Genomic DNA, 22,562 nt, shown 5'->3' with positions numbered 1-22,562 from the left:
GAACAGCTCCTGTATCCAGCCCTTTTTTGAACTTACAGTACGTCCTTACCTCTTTGCATGTTTTAGCTTTTGTCAGTACTAAATATCAAAGGGAGACAGGCCAGTTAAAACTGTAAGCTCTGCAATTTAAAGTATGCCCTCCTGTTTAACATACAGTGTGATTTTTATAAAAATCTTGTATACCATCAACAATGTCACTGTGGACTTTTCCTATTAAGAAGATGGCACTAGTCAATTATCAACTGACAGGTTAGAGAAAACAGCAAGGACTTGTTTTTACATCATCAGTCAGCAGACTGTCAAACAGAGCTGATAAACACATCTACACGCCACTTTAATTTCATTAGAAAAAAAAATGTATGAACCTCTGAAGGATAACATCCTAATGATGCTTTTTCAGAAGAATATAAAAAAATTAAATAAAACCGCCATCAGTGAGTCTGGAGGTCAAAGTTCAAACTGTTATTTGATTACTCTTGAATTGAGCTATAGTAGGTGCTGCTAATTTCTTTCGTACTGTCGGTTCTGTTTCTCACAGCTTTCTCTGAGCAAGTTGATGGGTGATCAGAAGAAGATGAAGTCTGATGGAATTGTCTTTGGAGATGTATTTACACTTTAGATGGTAGTTACTTAGTGTTTGTATCGAGTTAAATAGCCATCAAAAAGCATCAATTGTAAAAACAACAAACATTCAGAAAGCAATCCACTCCTTCCAATGTATTCTTAAAACATCAACAAGTTTCTCCAAAGCGTGTACTGGTGCATATATGCTTTTCGAATTGAATGTTACTGCTCATACTTGATTTAAATTTGGACCAGATATGTGGTGCTGTGTTAGATCTTCTTGGCCATGTCCCTGATTTCATACATGTTAAAGTCCCTATTTATATGAATTTCCAAATGGGTTAGAGCAAAGATCACTTTTACATGTTGAGGCAGCATAGTGTTGCAGTCCTATTGCTTTTCAAGGTTCATTATAAAAATATATATCATCAACTGCTCTTAATGCGTAGGGAGCATCAGATTGAAAGAAAAGTAATCTTGTAGAGTTTAAATCCTACTGAGGGATATATGAATGTTTAGTTTTATTCAGATCCATACTGTATGTATTATCTTAGCTGTTCTCGTTCAGGTATATTCATATTAGCAAGGGGGTTGACTCAGGTTCAAATCTCTATACTGTAGGTTGAAAGTGTAGCATCTGTATGAGCTCAGTGGAGAGCAGTCCTTTTTAAGATGTGTACATCAACCATCATTAGCATTTTAGTACTTCCACTTATGCTTTATGCTATATTAAATCCTATTGTGGTGTAACTCCATTACATTATATCATATCTGCTTGACTAATGTTTTGAAGGAGATGTACAGTAATAAAGTATATTATGTTACACCCAAACAATAATAAGACAGCATTACATAAGCCCTTTCACAAGCCCAGCACCCAGTCTTTTTTGTTGAATTCCAGGTGTATTTTACTTTATCATATTCCTAATCAAGAATGTGATGCTTTCTTGTTATTACTCCTGATTTCATGTTTAGTCAGTAGTACTTAGTTTCATGCCTTTTATTAAAGCAGTGTTATCTGGATTTACTCTATATCTGAAGTTCATAATATATAAAGCACTGGAAAATAAGTGAACCAGCTACAATCCACTTACTTCAAGACCGAATCCCAAACATTGATGTGGATTATTACACGTAATCCAGTACCTGCACTCATAATCCATATTCCCCCTACAATCCACCCCTTTTTTAATAAAACCTGGGATGGCGATCTATGTTTTTTTTTATTTGCATTTCATTTTATATCAAATAATCTAGTGTTTGAAATACCTTTTCCGTTCCTGTTTTATTAAAATCTTGGCTGGACTTGCAGGTTTTTGTTTGCATTCAGCTTCATGTGGAATCGCAAACTCGTTAGAACATGCCCCACCAAAACACCAATCTTAAAATGAGAGTAATCAAATTTGTTGCAATCAAACATTAAATGCATGGAGCACACAAAATGTGACATTTCGAAATTCTAATATGAAATACTGTACAACTATTTTGTAGTTTCTTGGATCACACAACGTTAAATAAAATATCTAAATGATGTTCATATATATATATATATATATATATATATATATATATATATATATATATATATATATATCTTTTTTTTTTTATTGTCTCAATATTAAAATTCTATGTGATGCAAAACTGTTGTCCATAACTGTATGTCTAAATGCAAATTAAGGATCATTTAGAGGTATGGCAAAATTTCACATGAAAACTGACTGCTCTGGGAATGGCTCCTTCTAATGCACTGCACAGATGACAGATTTATGCATTGATAATGATCTGGGTTAGTCTGACTTCAGACTCATGTCTTCAAATTGGATTGAGAAAATTTGCAGTACTGGTAGTACAGTAACATCTTATGAGTTATTCATTCAACAGCGTGGAAATCCAATGGAGGCTATTATGAAAGCCCTTATTGATGATATCACTAGCAGTGACATGCAATTAATTACCTCTGTATTAAAAGAAAATGCAATTCCCTTGGCACAGTTCTGCTGTGTTTGGTAAAGTTGTGTTCAACCTAACATCTTTAGGAAATAATTTCCAAAACTCTCCAAAGGGAAGGTGGAATGGGGATTGCCATCAATGATAGCTGCTTTAAGGAAAGAAATGAGTTGTGCTCAGCATATTGTGTTCATGTAGTGCCAGCAGGAAGGGCATCTGAGGTGCGATTCCCCAAAGATAGGAAAAAATATCCCTATCAAGTACATTCTTTCTAGTAGTAGGACACATTTTACAAGCCCATAGGACTATAAATAATTGAATCTGTTACTTATATTGTTTTTAAATAATGTACTAAAAGTCAGGCAATCACTAAAACTTGTTTTAAGATAAACGTGTCTTCTGTCTGTTATAGACCAATGATTTAAGGACATGTAGCCTGTTTGCTGGAGGCCTCCCCTGATATTTCGATTGCATTGCTTAGTTCAGGATCAGGTCAGGATGTTTACTCAGCCAGCTGCGCGCCACTGCAACATTCAAAACCTTTGTACAGACCCGGATTGATGTTCAACTGGATGAGCAAAAGGGAAGGAATACAATACATCACAATGAGCAAGTAAGAAAAAATCATTGTGAGGTTCTAAATGCTTGATTGATTCTGTTGTTTACCTTGGCAAGCAAGAACTGGCATTCAGAGGGCACTATGAAGGCACCAATTCCTCAAATAGAGGTAATTATGTGGAGTTACTTTCTCTGATTTGTTTTTTTTACGACAACATGTTATGCAATCACTTGTCAATAGCCACAGTATTCTTGGGTACCTGTAACAAGATTCAGAATGACTTAATCTCTTTGGTGTCTCAGGTTTTGCTAGATGCAATTAAAAGGAGCAGTACAGGAAGCAAAGTGCGTAGCTATAATGGGAAACACAGCTCAGCCTTCTTATGTTTTCAGGTATTATTTATTTCTTAGCCAACACCCTTATCCAGGGCGACTTACAATTGTTACAAGATATCACATTATTTTTACATACAATTACCCTTTTATACAGTTGGGTTTTTACTGGAGCAATCTAGGTAAAGTACCTTGCTCAAGGGTACAGCAGCAGTGTCCCCCACCTGGGAATGAACCCACGACCTTCCGGTCAAGAGTCCAGAGCCCTAACCACTACTCCACACTACTGACAGTGGCTTGAATGAATGGTTGTTCTGTGAAAATCTGTTATATTTAATAAAATAAAAATGCTTTTAAAAAGACCAAATTCCGGGGGTCTCCAAATGGCTCACCTGGTAAAAGCACTGCCGCGTGGCGTGCAGGGTGTGTCATACAACCAGAGATCATACAAGTTCGAATCCTGGTTGTGCGAGGCAGCCAGTCTTCGCTGGGGATTCTGGGGGGGCCGCATTGGCTTTGGCACTCCCAGGGTTGGGGAGGTGGGATCCGACTTACTGGACTACTCACATGACCCTCCCACACTCATCATCATACCCAGGAGAGAAGGTTACTGTCATGTGGGAAGTTTAACTGCAGAAACTGGTTGCAAACATGTCTTCGCAGCACACTTTTACCCAATTATCAATTAAGTCAGCAAGTCAAAAATATATGTGGGCAATAGTAGACTTAACAGGTAATGATAAATGCATTTTATGTTTTTTAAATATTGTAAAATAATGTTTCATGTTCACAAGCCTCTTCATTTTACCGCAAAAGTTAAACATATTTTGTTGATTAAAAAAACATAATGATTTGAATAGATGCATGTAATCACGGATTTAAATTAAAACCAAATCAGTTGTTGCAGCTAATTGCAAATCTAATCCATGAATACAATTCATCAACAATGTGTACAGCTTTCTTTCTAACTATTGAATGTAGCTGAATTCATGAGCTATTGTTTTATTAATATGTCGAACGTTTGGGCTACTCAGGTTTGCTGTCTTCGGTTTCTTAATATTGCAATTTTAGTCTTAAGTGATCATACACATAAATATACAGCACACGATTGTGTCTAATACCATTTATCACTAAAAACTCATTCAAGAGTGGGGAGGGGGGGGGGGGGCAGAGTGGTTGATCATTTAACACCAGTAGGCTTTCTGGTGCTAAACTTTCAAAACCTTTTTACACCAGTTTTCCAAACGATTTGCACCCCTGATAGTCCTCCTAGTTTAGGCAGTGAGAGTCTCTTTTTCTTTATTCTCGGCTGGGAACCTTACTGAACAAACAGCATGATCAGGATTAACACATACTGCACATAACTGGATATTTTTATTTATTAAACTTTTTATTTTATTTATTTTGCTAATCAATGTTAGGACCTAATGGTAACTTAAATACGGAAATGTACACAAATGCACAAACATGCACTCAGAGTTAGCTGTACTTTTATCCTTTACATGTTTTACAAACAGTTAACAAACCATGTAAGCAGAAGCTTTTTTATTATTTGGCAATTGGAAATAACTACGAAGCATCCACCACTGGGATGAAGCCTGAGTGGCTACAAGACAGATGGAATTCTGAGCAAACCGCATTACTCATATAATAATGAGGAGAACATTTGTATTCATTAGCAACAAAAACAACTGCTGCATAAAATAAAAAAATAAAAAAACAGAAAAACTGTAAATGATTTATTTATTTATTTATTTTATTTATTATTATTATTTTATGTATCTATTTTCTAATAGCAACACAACCCTCATAAGAGGGCTTTATCGTCTGTAAAGGCCCTTCTTGTTCTGTGAAATTCCATCGCCTTCGGCTCTGGACATTTAAGGACACAACGGGCCTAACCATACGATAATGCCTTCTTTTTTGGGTTCTATTGCTTAAATATTGCATCATCCATCTTAATATGATAACTGTTTTTAAACACACTGTTATCTCATTTCTCTCTGCATTTAAAAGATATGCATCTTCATTTCAAAGCGTGAAATGGCTTGTGCTATTCTTTTTATGTATCCGAATTGCTTCGCTTATTTTCCACTGCAATAGAATTAATTATCAGGAGTTTAATTTGAACCCATTATGGCTTGCAATTTGCGGGTTATTTGTTTTATAATGTGTAAATAACTTGACAGTATCAATGAGATGTAGTGGAGGAGCAAAAGCTAATCTAACTGTTTGAGAAGGCTGCTAAAATACATGACCAGGAACTGGAGCCAAGTGTAGCTCAGACCTTATTTAAAAATTGCATGTTTAATTATATATACTGCACCATTATTTTTCTCTGGTGTCAATGCTCAATCAATAGGGGGATTGAGATGCACCCATTATATCAACATGCATCAGTTTCTAAAGTTCATTACAAGTTGCAGGAAGAAGTCCAGACCTCTCAAACAAATCCAGGTTTAAAGAGACACGTTCTTTGTGTGTGCCTCGAGGACGTTCCTTTGCTTATTTTTTTTTTTTTAAAAAGGTAAAGAAAACAAAAAAACAATTGTACATATATGCTCTTCCATGCTGGGTATTTATGAATTTAAGAATGTACTGATTTTAGAATAATTCTTCCCGCTAAACAGCCTCCCAGATGATGGATCCTGTCTACCTGTTAGAGAAGTGGGATCAGTCAAGGTAAAAAGAAAAAAAAGATGATATGGGTCAATTCCCAAATTGGATTTTAAAAAGTTAATTATCATCCTTTATTTATGCCTCAATTCTAGCACAATGGGTATTTTTTTTTCTCTACAGTTCTAAACCTAGGGGCATATAACAACTCCAGAGCTCTCATTAGCTAATGACAGTCTCTGGATTTTGATTAAGCAATTTTTCTTTCTTTGCTTGAAGCAAACTGAACAGAATGTTTGGCATTCTCTATAATAAAGTTTTTTCCCCCTTGAAACGTCAGATCATCCTGCCATAAGTATGGTACATGAAAAGAATTGCAACTACACAGTTGTTTGCCTAACATGGCAAATGACACCAATGTGCAGTCACAGATGATTATTCTCATACATCTATTTAGTGGTTGGCCTCTTTTAAGCCTCAGATGCTGTACATGTATCATCCCTTCTGTAGCACTAAAATAAATAAGAAAACAGCATCTCATTCATTAAGTGAAAGCCTGTGTGAAGCACTGAAGGATAACTACAGTATACAGACCAGATTTTCAGTGGAGTGGAGGGGGAGATTAAACACAAAACTTTATGAAAATTGGAGGAACAGCAAGATGATGTTATGGATATCTCAGCTTATTACAGTGTTTGTTCCAATGAGGAATGACAACTGAACAGTGTTCAGACAATACAATTGAAATGAATTAAATGAAAATTCAATGCTAGCCTACCATAACTGTATTTAGGAGAATTATAACTGCATAAGTGCTTTTTTGCATTAACAAAGTGGTCTGTAGGGTTTCCCGTGTGGCGCATCCAGTAAAGGCGCTCCACGTGGAGCGCAGGATGCGCTCTATAGTCTGGACGTCGCGAGTTCGAGTTCAGGCTATTCCACAGCCGACCGTGGATGGGAGCCCCAGGGGGCGGCGCACAATTGGCCGAGCGTCGCCCAGGGGGAGGGAGGGTTAGGTCGGCCAGGGTGTCCTCGCGTCACCGCGCACCAGCGACCCCTGTACTCTGGCCGGGCGCCTGTGGGCTTGCCTGTAAGCTGCCCGAGAGCTGCGTTGTCCTCCGACGCTGTAGCTCTTGGGTGGCTGCATGGTGAGTCCGCAGTGTGAAAAAAAGCAGTCGGCTGATGGCACACGCTTTGGAGGACAGTGTGTGTTCGTTATCGCCCTCCCGAGTCAGCGCAGGGGTGGTAGCGGTGAGCTGAGCTTAAAAAATAATTGGCCATTCTAAATTGGGAGAAAATAATAAAAATAATTGGCAACAACTAAATTTATAAAAAACAAAACAAAAACAAAGTGGTCTGTGTGTTTTGAATGATATGAAGTACTGTGCTTTAATACACTACCCATATATCCATATAACCATACACGATGTGCAGTAACAGTGCTTCAGAAATGTATAAACATATTATTACTTTATAATAACTGATAAGCAACTTTTTCAATGGGCTCATTAACACCAGCAACAGAGCGTGACCACAGCGTGAGCTGTCATACTTCACAGTCGGGCATTAAATTCTCATTTATCACACATTACCCCATGCAGTATTTTTTATAATCTCTGGTGAGCAATTTTTTTTCCTGCCAGAGTTCTAAAGTTCTATATTGCTTGTTGTGGGGGACTTACTCTACTTCCTTTCAGTTATTCATTATTCTCTAGTTAACCATGACTGATATGCTTCAGTGCTGTTATTTTATGGAGTCAGAATCATTATTTGAATTGAGAGGGTGGAGTCTAAGCTCACAAGGTAAAGGTTTTGTGATTGACAGAAGCAGCAGCCAATTACAATTCGTTTTCCACTGCCTTTCGAAAAGCAAGAACAAAGCAAGGTGTTAAAACACCTGAGCTGTGCTTCAACAGGTAGATGAAAAGAGAATCCGTAGCCTGGTACCTTTTTCTGTGCCTGGAAGTTTTGCTGAAGAACAATAAAATGTTTATTTTGTAAAGATAGGATAATATAGTATAGACTGTACAAGTGGCAGAGGATGGTATTTTTGTTTTATTGTTTCATGTCAATGTATAGCTGATAATATGCAGACATAATAACTGCAGAAAGATGGAGCTAGTGTAAAATAATTCAAATGTCATTTGAATGTAAACTATGACATGATGTCTAAGCAACTTAAAAAAAGCAGAACACTACATTTGTAATTCAAACACATGCAGTCTATATACCAGTGGTCTCCATGGTAACTTTGGAATGAAGCATAGCTGGCTTCCAAAACAGCCTTCTGCAAATGATCGGGTGCCAAAATTCGGTTTTACCTCAGATAAACGATCCTTGTGAGCCTAATTAGCTTGACATTCTGATTCAGGTATATCCACGTTCGACTATGCATGGAAATTAGGGTTAAGTTTACAGTAGGTCGGTATGAATGCTTTTTAGATTGTGGAAAGCCAGCCACTGTCATAAATTAATGGGTAGCCACGCAATAAGAGAAAAAGGTCATGAAGTCACACATATCAGTCCAGATTGGACTTCAAAGTATAAGGACCATAAAAAGGGTGCAATGTCATAGGCACAGATTTGACAGACACAGAGCATAATGGATGGGCTACTGAAAAGCATGTTTGATGTGTGATCTCGTTTGGAACATTAGTAAGAACAGTGCCTGTCACCCTACCTTTGATTGTGTGACCCTTTAATCCTTTTATCATATTAGCAGGGATCTCGTTGAATGACACATCTGTATACGATACGATGCAGAGCTTGTTATCACAGGAACTGTAGTGACCAATGTATGAAAGAATCGATTCAACAACACTAAAGGAAGTAGGGCATGGCAAAGTACACGTCTGGTACAAGGAGGAAAAGCACTAAACAACTAATTCAAACACTGATAAAAATGCTGGGAACAAGAAACTGACAAATGTGGACAAGCAAGGTTGTTTTATTATGTGTATGAATGCGTGTGGCAATGTGCCCCGCCTCTGTGTGCATATTATGTGTTGTATGTTGCGTGCGTGTGTTAATGTTGGTGTATAGATTGGTACACGGAATATAAACGGGTCTGTGTTCACGTGTGATTTAAAAAGGTAGATTTGTATTTAGGCACGAGGAGGGCACAAATCACTTCACGTGCTGGTTAAATGTAATATGTGAGCACGGTGTTGCACAGAATTAATTCACGTGCTGGGATTCAGGTGAATAATTAATTAGTAATTGAATCCCAGCACAACAGTATATATAGAGACACGTTCTTTCACTCAGGGTTGGGTGTTCGGTGAATGGAGAACGGGATTGGAGATGGAGGTAATTGTGAATGATAAAAGTAAATATAAGTGTTATCTGCTCACCGTGTTTGTTTGTCTGTCTAGTCCGTTTTGTTCGTCTATTTATTTTGGCCTCAAGTGCCGTGTCCTGTGTTTTTGTTGTTTCAAACCTTTTATTTTCTGTGCTGTTTATTAAATGCTGAGCGAAAGCATTCGCTCAGCTCCACCAAACCACAAGTCTCTGTCTGTTTATTTCCTGCTTCTGGTCTGACGCCACCCACTCCGGCCGTCTTTGTGACAATGCGCAATGGAGGTTAAGTTGAGATCCCCATACTTGTTTAATTTGTGACCTGTTTCAAACCCAGCCATACAGTGATGATTTACATGAAAAGCTAATGAATTGGCTCTCTGCACCACCTAGTCCCCTCGAGATCTAAAATCCTAGTGCAGCAACAAATTCATTGAGTGCCCTTTGGTCAGTCACTTGAACCCCTTATGCTTCAGTCACAGTGCACTGCATAGAAACTAAAACAATTGTTTTAATGTAATCTTGGTGCAATATGTATCAATTTTCAAATAACTCAATCGGTTCCTCTGTCTAGTAAACACACACATCATATTACTATCTCCCCTGACAAATAACTGAAACCTTTACACATTGTATTAATGTCTTCACAATGCTAATTACAAATGTATTTCTCATTTTGACCGAATCTGTATAGTGGGCAGTTTATTACTTCTCCAATACAGAGCAGAACGTTCTGGAAAGTTCAAGTTCAGTTACACTCCTGTCTTAATATGCATTAATAGGTTATTAAAAAGAAAGCAGCTCTCGCCATAACAATATTAACAAAAAGGCTGTTGGGTGACTGACTAAATCAAATCACTGTGCAAATTACTGTAGAAAAAGGCTTCAGGTTACAGCAATATTATAATACTCCTTATAATTTATTCATTTTGTTATCACTCCAAATGAATTATTTTTGCCGCAGACCAAATTTATGGGCCATGTGGTGATAAAAGTTATGATAAAGTAATTGTAACATAAATCCTTAAGCTAGCTGGAGACAAGTATTTGGATGCCTTCTCAAGACACGCCTTTAGCTATGTATAAACAAAACCTTACTATAACAATCTAGGGTTTTACAACAATATCCTTCTATATCCCCTTCAAAACTACATTCATATCTAAGTAGAATTAAACATATAAATATATATTTTACAGTAGTCATAGAATTCTGGCAATAAATACGATTGATTCAATATTCAAACTTGATTCAATTCAATGTTATCATATATCAGTGCTTGTTTCAACATACAAAAACAAAACGACAAATCTTGTTGAAAGTAAATACCTTCTTTTATTAAAGTTACAAAAATAAGAGTAGATTGTAGTAATTTGTTTTCAATGTATAATCAAGTATTATACTAAGTATGTTCAAGACAAATTAACCATATATTCAGTTGTAATTACGATTGCAAATGTTCAACATTCAACAATGCATTCATATTCTATTATGTAAGTCAACAGGTTAATATTACTTCATACTAAATTTAATCATACAATCGATTTATGTACTATGGAAATTCATAAGTTATTTTAGTTACCAGTCCTTATGTGAAGAAAGTTGGAAGTCTCGCAATGAATAATTACTGTACATAGCTTTATCCTCGTAGTTTGTAGTCATCTTCAGTTAAAGGATTTCTGGAGAAAAACAAGATGGCTTTTTCTTCAGGACGCCCTCTTCCACGATGCAACAAAGTGACACTTCCTGTGTGCTTTAGATGATGCTTGTAGCAAGGAAGCGCCAACTCGAGCAGATTTAAAAAGCACTTTGGTATTAAGTAACTTCAGTATTCTTCTGTTTACTTCTTCGTTTATTTTAGCATATTTTTAGTAGCAACAAAGTATTTTTATTGACCTTTTGAATTAAGATCTTTTCTTCAAGAAGTTGTTTTCAGCAGTTATGTTTTAGTTTTCGTGTATTTAGAATGTTATAGTGCTGTTGTTGAGTCTTCTCAGTGATTCAGTCCAATTGCACTCACTTAGATGTTTCTGTATAGCGTTTCCAAGAGTAGTATTGTCTTGTGAGAGAGAGCAAGAGTTCTTTGATAGATAACATTTTGACCAGATATTTCTTATTGAATACACATTCAAAGACACAACGTCTCACAAGAACTTTACATGGCCCTGTTATCAGTTTCAAGATACAAGGTGTAAACAAAATATGTTTGAAGTTCGATACATAGTTCTGATAACAATCTGAATGTTCTTAACAAAGTCAAGCCTAGCCGATCTTCACAGCAGAGATCTATAATCCACTTAAGTCTGGCTGACCAACACAGCAGGGATTCTCTCTAAACAAATTTCTCAAGTAATCAATGAGTTTCTCATTTAAGCAAATATTAAATTGTACTTTTTATATCACAGCCACAAGTTGAAAAGCGTTTTACTATCCTGCTGAAAAAAGGAAGTTTCTCTTTTGCTCGCTGTTGATTCAGACGAGCTCCAGTCTGCTGTTTGTCACAGAATGAAAGATTATTGTGCAAACCTGAGAGAGAGAGAGAGAGTTGTGCAAGTGTGTAATCAGTCGCAGAGAAGGAGTGGGTCCTGGCTAAAAAGCAGCATACGCTAAAATAAATCAGTGCCCATGTTTTTAATCTAAAATTATTGGAAAAGCTGGATGCTGCCCATAAAGCATTTACACAGGGTCATTAACTCTTTGCGACCTAAAGAGAACAGGCCGTCTCCATGCTGTGAAGAAGAAAATACCCATTATGAAAATTCCTGTAGAGGTCAATTGTCAAGTAATGGGCAAACTAGACCGACTGGGCTGTTGTGGACTTATAAAGTGGTTTAAAATATTCTAAGCAATATGATCATACAGAGAAGGGAGACCAAACACAGTGGGTGGTGTGGATTAGGTTGTGTTTTGTTTTGCTGACCTAGATTGTATCCCTTACAAAAGAAGGATGACAGGTATAATAAAATAATCTGGGAATGAAACAGATCTTATTGTATTACTTGTATTGTAACACTTAATGTATTTGCTTACGATTGTAAGTCGCCCTGGATAAGGGCGTCTGCTAAGAAATAAATAATAATAATAATAATAATAATAGATTGCCAGGCTCTTTAGGAAACATGAGCACAATGGGGTTGGCTGTGTACAACAGACAAGGATGTATCAAAAGTTATTGGAGTACTTTTGCTACATTTTTTAACTGTGCAGCAGACAGCTGTTTTAAGAACCAAGTTAATAATGCATGACAAAGCAAACCTGTAACAGCACAGAAGAGGTAAGAGAATTCCTTTGTGAATATTTGGTTCTGGTGTTTACCCATATCTGACATTACATTTTCAAGAAGAAGCCGTATAAAATAATTGTGGCTGAGGATCAAAAATGATGCAGACTGACAACGCTATTGAGTAGACTTCTTATGGGTCAAAGAAAAGGTAAAATGTAGCAAGGCACTTCCGTTGAAACCGAGACAAGTTATTCTGCAGACTTATATCTGGAGGCTTGCATGCTATTAGTCAGACGTTTGTAGTTGCCTACGCAAACCCATGACAGAATTTTGCACAGCTGGCAATCTCTGTATCAGAACAACCAAGAACGAATGGTCATGATTGACGCACTTTGCCAAAACTTTACAGAGACACTCAAACAGCACTAGCTTGTCATGTGCCCATTAGTTCCTGTGGCAATGTGCTCCGCCCCGTGTGCATTTCTGTGTTGTATGTTGCGTGTGGTGTGTTAATATTGGTGTATAGAGATGGCTGCACGGGATATAAATGGATGTGTGCAGCACGAGTTATTTAAAATGTATAATTGTATTTAGGCACGGGATTGCACATCACTTCATGTGCATTTAAAGTATTTAATATGTGAGCACGAGGTTGCACATAATTAATTCACGTGCTGGGATTCAAGTGAATAATTAATTAGTAATTGAATCCCAGCACAACAGTATATATAGACGCACGTTTGACTCACTCGGGGTAGCGTGTACAGGGTGGAAGTACGGGTTTGGAGACGGAGGTAAAGTAAAATAATAATAATAACAATCACAACATCATCATAACTCACTGTGTCTGTCAGTTTAATCCGTTTTGTTTGTCTATTTATTTTGGCTTAAAGTGCCGTGTCCTGTTTTCTGTTTGTTCAACCTTTTTATTTATTTGTTATTAAACGCTGAGTGCAGCCATTGCACTCAGTTTCACTCATCACCACCGTCTGTCTGTGTGTTTCTTCCGGGTCTGACGTGTCACTACCAGCCAGCCTTGTGACATATGGTGTTAGAAGTGGGATAACAGCGCCCCCCAGACTCAGGCCGGAAAGAATAACGCAGTTTTTTGGAGAAAAAAAATGACAATGGCAGAAGACGCCATTAAACTATGGGACTGGATCCTGGACAATGCTGGGCTGGAGGTCCAGTCTATGCCCATAGCCACCCGGATCCTGTGGCTGATAGACAGGGAGCGATGGGAGGCCTATGAGAGGGAACATACCCTAAGCACAAGGGAGGAAGGTGTGGAGTTGGTCCTCAGCTACCTGGAGGCAGCTATAAGTGGAACAGCAGCCCAGGTAGCAGGGTCTCCAGCAGGAGGATTCATGGCCAACTGCACCTTCCTAGAGATGGGGGAGGAGCCCGAACGTCCTACGCCTGAGGGGGAGGAGCCCGAACGTCCTACGCCTGAGGGGGAGGAGCCCGAACGTCCTACGCCTGAGGGGGAGGAGCCCGAACGTCCTAAGCTCAAGCGGGGGGAGTCGGTGCGTCCACAGCCAAAGAGGGAGGAGTCGGTGCGTCCACAGCCCAAAAGGGAGGAGTCGGTGCGTCCACAGCCCAAAGAGGGGGGAGTCGGTGCTTCCATAGCCCAAGAAGGGGAAGTCGGTGCTTCCACAGCCCTAGGACCCAAGCTGCCAGCAGAGGGGGAATGCCTGCTGGCTCCATGTCCACCAGCAGAGGAAGAATGCCTGCTGTCCCCATCTCCACCAGCAGAGTGTGAATGTCTGCTGGTATCACTTTCCCTATCGTCACCACCCGGAGGAGAGGAGCAGGAGCTGCATCTGCCTCCATCACCTACCCCTGCAAGTGAGGCAGAGCCGCACCAGTCCCCTGCAACAGTAGGAGACTACACGCTGCTCCCACCTCCATCGCCAGGAGACTACACGCTGCTCCCACCTTTACTGCTTCCACCACTAGCAGCAGGGCAGCAGGAGCTGCCTCTGCCTCCGCCACCTCCACCGCTTCCTCCACTAGGAGCAGAGCAGCAGGAGCTGCCTCTGCCTCCGCCCGGAGCAGAGGAGCAGGAGCTGCCTCTGCCTCTGCCACTTCCAGGAGCAGAGCAGCAGGAGCTGCATCTGCCTCCGCCACCTCCACCAGCAGAGGGTGAATACCTGCTGGTTCCACCTTCATTGTTGTGGGAGGACTGCTTGCCCCTCCCACCTCCACAAGCAGAGGGTGAATACCTGCTGGTTCCAACACCACCAGGAGCAGAGGAGCAGGAGCTGCCTCTGCCTCCACCACCGCCAGGAGGAGAGCAGCAGGAGCTGCCTCTGCCTCCGCCACTGCCAGGAGCAGAACAGCAGGAGCTGTCTCTGCTTCCTGCACCTCCACCACAGGAAGCACGGTGACCGGAGCCCCAGAAAGGGGAGCTACCGGCTACAAAGACAGGGGGAGAGGTCAGGAGACCACTTTCCCCAGCAGCAGTTTCGCTGCAGAAGTTCTTGTGGCCGGAGCCCCACAGGAGGGAGCTACCGGCTACGAAGAAAGGGGGAGAGGTCAGGAGACCAGCATCCCCCGCAGCAATTTCACTGCAGGAGTGGACCAGCATGCTGTCAGCCGTGCCACTACCGGCAGGGGTGCTGACAGCATTGCCAGCCATGGGCCCACTGAAGCCTCCCTTCCCAGCCCGAGACTTTGTCCTGGACTGCTGGGTTTTTAAGGGGGGAGGTGGCTGTTGAGGCCATGTGTGCTGCGCACAAGGGGAGGTATATGTGGCAATGTGCTCCGCCCCTGTGTGCATTTTTGTGTTGTATGTTGTGTGCGTGTGTTAATGTTGGTGTATAGAGATGGTTGCACAGGATATAAATGGGTGTGTGCAGCACGAGTTATTTAAAATGTATCATTGTATTTAGGCTCGGGATTGCACATCACTTCACTTGCATTTAAAGTATTTAATATGTGAGCACGAGGTTGCACATAATTAATTCACGTGCTGGGATTCAAGTGAATAATTAATTAGTAATTGAATCCCAGCACAACAGTATATATAGACGCATGTTTGACTCACTCGGGGTAGAGTGTACAGGGTGGAAGTACGGGTTTGGAGACGGAGGTAAAGTAAAATAATAATAATAACAATCACAACATCATCATAACTCACCGTGTCTGTCAGTTTAATCCGTTTTGTTTGTCTATTTATTTTGGCTTAAAGTGCCGTGTCCTGTTTTCTGTTTGTTCAACCTTTTTATTTATTTGTTATTAAACGCTGAGTGCAGCCATTGCACTCAGTTTCACTCATCACCACCGTCTGTCTGTGTGTTTCTTCCAGGTCTGACGTGTCACTACCAGCCAGCCTTGTGACAGTTCCCCAGACAATTTAAGATGGGAAATGATGCACCTGCAGAACACCTTAAGCACAATGGGCAAGCAAAAGGTCACAAGAGAGGTAAAATTTAAAAAAAACAGTCCATCCCCTATAAAACAGTATCACTGCAGCCATAAAACAACGATACCCAGCAAGATTAGAGAAGAACATTTGACAGTAAGGAGGCTAATTGTTAAGGATGAAAGCACATGTAGTTTGGTTTAAGTGCAAGATAGCATAAATTGTCTGATAATATATATTGCAAAGAAAAGGTACTATTATAGTTACTGTAGTAATGCCAAACCATTTCTGCTGCTCTAATTCTCAGCGAAACCTGATGCTATTTTCTATTGTAATTAAAAATTATTCAATGACACATTATGGGGGAGTCACAAAAATATATTTTATACAGTATCCATCAATATAAAACATACAGAATTGTACCATACCTGTACATATGGACTGTGTCCTTTCAAATCACTCATACAAGAAAAGAAAACCAAAAAGAAATGGACTAACAAAAATATACTATATATTTAGTAGTATTTCAATTTTTTTTTAAAAAAATCACCTTTTACAAAATGAATAAATAAGTAATGTTTGGCACAAATCAATAACCTTTTTATGAAATTTGTGTTGTTACATTTTTTTCTTGTATATTTGCTTTAGTCCTTATAGAGTACCTGAAAGAAATTGACTAATTAATGAAATCTCTGTGTCTTGAAGAAAAAGTGCCCCGTTCCTGGCAGAGATACTCAACTGTGTGACCAGGGCTCGGTGGCATCTGGACTAGATTAGGCTGAAAGGACAGTTGACTTATGGACAGATAATTCACAACTGCAACAACAAGCGGTTTGACGCAAGGAACACATAAAGATAGCTACTTAGCAGAGAGAAAGACTATAAATATTCAAGAAAAAACTAAACATTTTGCGATCCACGTCGATGCAAGCTGCAACTCCAGGACTCTGACTGAGAACAGGACCCAAGAAGAGAAGGCAAGCTGCATTCGACTAAGCTGCCAAGAGCAAAAAGATGAGGCCCTGCGAAAGGACTTCTACTGCTGTAAAACTTACAGAGACTTTTATCAGACAAACAAATCTGAGTCTGCTGTACCTAAGCCACAGTATCCAAAGAGACTGTGCCCGGCTACCTGCGTAGCTAAAGATTCAGTGAAGAGGACAGAGCGGACAGGCGCTGTTTGTTGATCCTATCTGGGATTGAAGACTTTGTTGTAGCTGTTTGTTGATCCTATCGGGGATTGAAGACTTCTTTGCAGAGTGTGTTGATCCTATCTGGTGTTGAAGGGTGATGAGTGGAGAGCCTTTTTTACTGGACACTTCAACAGAATGAGTTCCAAACCAGCTGACCAAGAGTCCAAGCTTCAAGGAACTGTTGAGTATAATTCTAGTTGCATTTTCCTCTCATGGAACTACACTAATTAATTGTAACATATTTACATTTACTATTAATTGTTTATTTTGCATACCTTGAGTGTGAAATAACTTTTTAGTGAAACTCGATGAAGTTAACTATATGTAATCTACTATATGTAATCTACTATATGTAATACAGTATTTTACAGTGAACTTGCTATATAGTTAAACAATATACTATTAGTAAGTTTAGTGTAATCTATTCTAAGATTGCCTGCACCATTTCATTTCAGCAAGGTACTAGCTATGTCCCAGCCTGCTGCTGCTGTGTGTGTGTGAGTATAAGGGATGTCATATTTCATTGGCCCTGCTATCTGCTTTAACGCAGGGTGAGAGTTTTGACTTGTGTTTCATGCTTAGAAAACTAGGAGATTGACTTTCTGACATTTGTGATTTCTGTTTACTATATGTGTACTTTATAAAATACTACTATTGATTAAACATTACTTGCATCTAGAGTGTGTATGTGTGTTCGTGGTAAATCATTGATCTTGTAACACGTCAATTAAATATTTTTATAAGAGAACTAATCAATCTAGATAAACTAAACTATCAATTATAGAATTGTTCTTACATCTTACCATGTTTGTATTGACGAGTTAGCTGTTGCAGGGCCCTCTGTCCTTGAGTAAGATCCAGTTGTAGTCCACTGTTCAGAGTGTGGTTTACAGCAGCCAAAGATCCCTTGAGTTAATAAAGTGGTATAATGAGCTATGAGAAGTTTCTTTATTAATTCCCTTCAGCAAAATAAAAATAATCTATGTACGAAATCTTTAGATCTGCTCTTGCACTGCTCTGTTGATATCAGCCATCTTCATCAGAGTAGCAACAATAGCATGAGTTAACAACTATGTATAAAAAGCAAATATACCATTTACACATTGAGTCATAGTAAAACACTGGCACTATTTACAGTATGTACTGGAGTTGTACAGGTTGTATACCCTTCAGGCTTGTAATGTCCTGCAAGAGCACTGGGGATGTCTTTTTTTCAGTTTATGGTTCTCTAAGTACTGGTACGGTACATTTTGTGTCACTGACACAAATCACACTTTTCCCAGAGCTGACCATCAACATGATTGGACTGCTCGAGGCCTTGAGGGTCCCCTTGACTTGTCTGTCAAAACCACTCTGCAATCAGGCAGCACAGGCACGCTCTTCAGCTGGAGGATGTTATCCAATTTCCCTCCATGTAAGGACTGGGCACAAGGGTTCCATGCTTTCATAAATTGCTGCTGGGACATTCAGAAAGCGAACAACTGTATTCCCTTGTGCATGCTTAAGAAATGGACCAGTCAATCAACTAGGAAATAAATATAGAAGACGCCTACCGTAACTTGTGTTTTTATACATTCTATTAAAACTCTCAGGCACACTTTAAATAAGTGACAATCCACGATAATAAGAAAGCACATCATACATACGCACATCATAATTGTTATTCAAAAGGCTACATCTTGCTATAAAAACATTTTGTAATCACTACAAAATGAGTACAAGCATAGGCACCCATGAATACTGTACCTGGTATAAACAGGATATATTGTACTATAAACTAATAACAAACACCATTTTATATGGATATAGGGCAAGAATGGCTGAATCTTAAAGCAACAAACTGATAGACAGGTTAATAATCTCAGACTGCTTTTATATTCTTTTCCCCTAAAGATATGTGATGCACAACACACTGGTTGACCTGGTAGAGTCTAATTAATCTATCTGTCTACATCTAAGACTTCTAAGATATGATTCAAATCATCGGTCCTGGTGATGAACTCTGCCTGCTAGATGACTGGCTACAGTATAACTTACAGGGGAATGACAAGGGAAGTCCCCATTCTTATGCTGCCCAGTCACCCTCCTCTAATTCCCGTTTAGACCTGATACTACGGCTGGCTTGTTCCAGGTATGGTAATTGCCATTAGTTTTCTCATTTTAGGTTCCTGCATCCCTTAGTACCTGAAGCCATATTGGTTGTCCTTGAAAAATAAAAAATAAACTTTCAAGCTGCATTGCTGTGCATAAGTGATGCTTTTGGCGGTTGCAGTGAAATGGTGACAGCTTGACATTCCTCCTATCATGTCCCACAAAGTGATACAATGGTGCAAGAGTACGGTATTCATAAACAATTCCATTAGTACATCATCTGAACCAAAAAGAAGACACTCTCAGGAGGAATGGAGTTTCTTGTTGATAATCAAACTCTTAAATGGGGACATCGGTTGGGAATGAGATCCGAACATCTTGGTAGACTGCCTGTATTTGCGTTTTGTAATAAAAGAGCTCCTGAGTATGACTAAACAGTTTTTCAATGTACTCTTAATGATTGATATCAATTCGGAGGCCAGCCTCTCTTCTACATCACTACACTGCACTGTGTAACACAGCGTATTGCCAACAAAACACTGAAAATAAGAAAACATTTGGTTCTTGTATCTCATGGCTAAGCACTTAAAGTTATCAACGAACAACCTACGTTAGCACAGAATACACTCAACCCAAAAAGAAACTGATACAAAATGCTGACGTGTAAAGACTGGATGTTGGGATGTCATTTATACATTCTACACTGTTGGGAGATTGAATCCATGTTGCCTCCACTTAACTGCATCCTAAGATACAGCACCAAAAAAAAACCCCTCCCAACTGCCTTTTTACTCTGAGGACAGACAGCTCAGTTTCTGTAATGCAAATGCAACTACACATGAACAACAAGTATACCGAGCATCAAAAGAAACTTGTCACTATTATAACACATTTATTTTCGAAAAAAATAAGGTATGTAAATGATGGACACTGACAAAATGTTTTTGGTTTCTTTTCAATCACTCGATCATTCATCCTTGACCATGGCATGCTTGAGTGACTATGATTGACGTATATGTACTTAATCACCTAATTAGTGAGACAGTTGATTGGAGACTGGATATGGAGTGATTTCAGCTGTTGAATTGCAAGCTTGAATAAAAGCAATAAAGAAAATCACAGACAAAAAAACAATATGCCACGTCTGTCAAGAGAGCAGCGCTTTCATGCAATTGGCATGTTGGAGGCTGGACTAGGGCAGCGTACTCTCGCCATCTTGGGTGCTCACAGCCAGCAATTTCAAACCTGACGAGACGGTATAACCAGACACACTCTGTCAATCACAGGCCACAAACAGATCAATAGATCATTTTGCAGCATCTTCGTGATGTCAATTGTTAATCAGCACAATAAAAAGGATTGCATGTATCCTGAATCCATGCTTACTTCATATAATTCCAATAGGAGATATGTTAATGTATACATAAATGAACACGTGTATGGGAGTTATTTTAGAATGCTAGGATTTTCAGTCTATGATAACAAAATGAATTAATTTTGTGGAGTACCTCTGTCAATAATTCAACTTTTCAGCACTCAATTTGTCCCTTATCCATAAAAGAACCCAATCCTGTTTGAATTACCTACTGTATTAGATAGTGTAACCAAAGTATTAAAAATTGTTGATCCCACTTTCCATATTGTTATGCAGTGCTATTTCTCTCAATCACATTGCTACATGGCAAAAAGATTCGATCAGTTAAGCTTTGCAAATCTCAAGAATACAGCAAAATAAAACAGAGGGCATGGAGAATAATTATAATGAACACCCCATCCCTGAATTAAAACTTTGCAGACCTTTACTCAAATGTTGTATGGAAATCCCACATCCTTGCGTCAGGGCTACAGGCTGCAAAGACATCTGATTGCTTTTTTATTTTTTAAATTTACAATCTGATTGAAATTCATTAAAGGAAACATGTTGTCTAAAGTGTTGGCTGTGAGAGACAGATGATAGGTATGCTACAGTTACCCTTGGAACACATTTCCTGGATTTTGACTATGGTTAAATGCCTTAACCCTTTCAGTCCTGGCAAGACCTCAAGTGTCTTAGTGCTGTATGTTAACATATGCCATTGGAAATCACATTGGAACATCATGGGGTAGTATATAAATATATGAAAAAAATATGTTTTGTCCTGTTCTCATGTATGCTCATTAAAATAGTTTATTTTTCTATTATACAACTTAATTGCAACAAAAATAATTCCAGACTGAAAGGGTTAGCCCAGTGATCCCCATGATTTGCATTACCAGTTGTATTTTTTACTATTCTTTGCAGCTTTTTTCCGGTAATTGTTTTAGGTGTACATTTACTGGCCTGGGTGAATTGAGGAAAATCCCAGGTATTTGTTGGTGATCCCTGTCAGAATGTTTAGTGAGAGGTTTCTTTTATTGTTAACTCCAAGTCAATCGTATCAGATTGCAAAAATTGAATTATCATATGTAGTTGGATTAGCCAGATTTTCAGATAAACCACAGAACTACATAGACACTGCATTGCACAAACTGATTGCAAAAGTGAACTGCTTAACACCTGCACATTTAGGCAGGTCATCTACAGTAATTGTTACTTCTACATGCAAGTTCTGTACAGGTTGTGGGTTGATTATCTCCTGCTGCCATGTGTATTAGGGGATAGATGCTCTAGACATGTGGATTAGACTAGATCAAATAAATTGCAGAATCAATCACTGAATCAAGTTACATGCTGCCTTCAATATAAAAGGTGCTATTTTAAAGCCCTGTCCAGCATCTTCATGGGTCTAGCTTTGTGCTAGCTCATGATGCCTTTTGAAGGGCTCATTGTGCTGTAGAAGATTCAATACCAGGCTTGAACGTGATGTTTTTTTTTAGATATTTTGTTCACAATATAATGCAACAGCCTGTCTGAGAAAGACACACACAGCATTTACACCATAATTGCTAACCAGCACATTCAGCTTAATAGTACAGTAGCTCAATGACCCTTGCACCTAGGGGTGACAAGTTTGATTCCTATTACCGGACAGTCTGTGCAGTGATTTGTTTTTAACTATGTGATCCAGGGGAAGTCATGCTCTTTAGTGATGATGGGTTGCCACCAGGATAGGCGAAAGCAGTGGGTTCAGAGGCAGTGATTCATGCCCTATAAGACAACTTGCTGATCAGGACAACTGTGTGAACTGGCTGCAATGGAGCCTGAAATCATCACAGGTATGCTTTTTTTTTCTAGGAAGGAGGAAGAAATATATACTGTCATGCTGTCCACTAAGAGCACGGCTATTCAACTGCAGAATCATACTTGTGTGTTATATTAGGGAGAAGGCATCAGTCCTGTGGAAGTCACAAAATAATGAGCAGGAATACAACACTTGAAGGTTGGGGGGTCAGAAG

At 39.1% G+C, this 22,562-nt stretch overlaps 1 protein-coding gene across 6 annotated transcripts in view; it reads right to left on the bottom strand.

Annotated features, from left to right (window-relative positions):
- LOC117431539 (protein ELFN1) overlaps positions 1-22,562 on the bottom strand; it is a 148,928-nt gene that overhangs the window by 5,163 nt on the left and 121,203 nt on the right. For 2 of the 6 annotated variants that reach the window (XM_058995953.1, XM_058995954.1), the window contains one exon: positions 17,900-18,002. The exons of the other annotated variants lie outside the window; for them this stretch is intronic. The gene's annotated coding sequence lies outside the window, so the exon portion shown is untranslated. The remainder of the gene's footprint in view (positions 1-17,899; positions 18,003-22,562) is intronic. 6 annotated transcript variants of the gene reach the window in all.

The sequence above is a fragment of the Acipenser ruthenus genome, chromosome 22 (assembly GCF_902713425.1).
Source record: "Acipenser ruthenus chromosome 22, fAciRut3.2 maternal haplotype, whole genome shotgun sequence".
Lineage (NCBI taxonomy): Eukaryota > Metazoa > Chordata > Actinopteri > Acipenseriformes > Acipenseridae > Acipenser > Acipenser ruthenus.
Note: the sequence above shows the minus strand (reverse complement) of the source record. Positions and strands in the feature narration are given on the sequence as shown.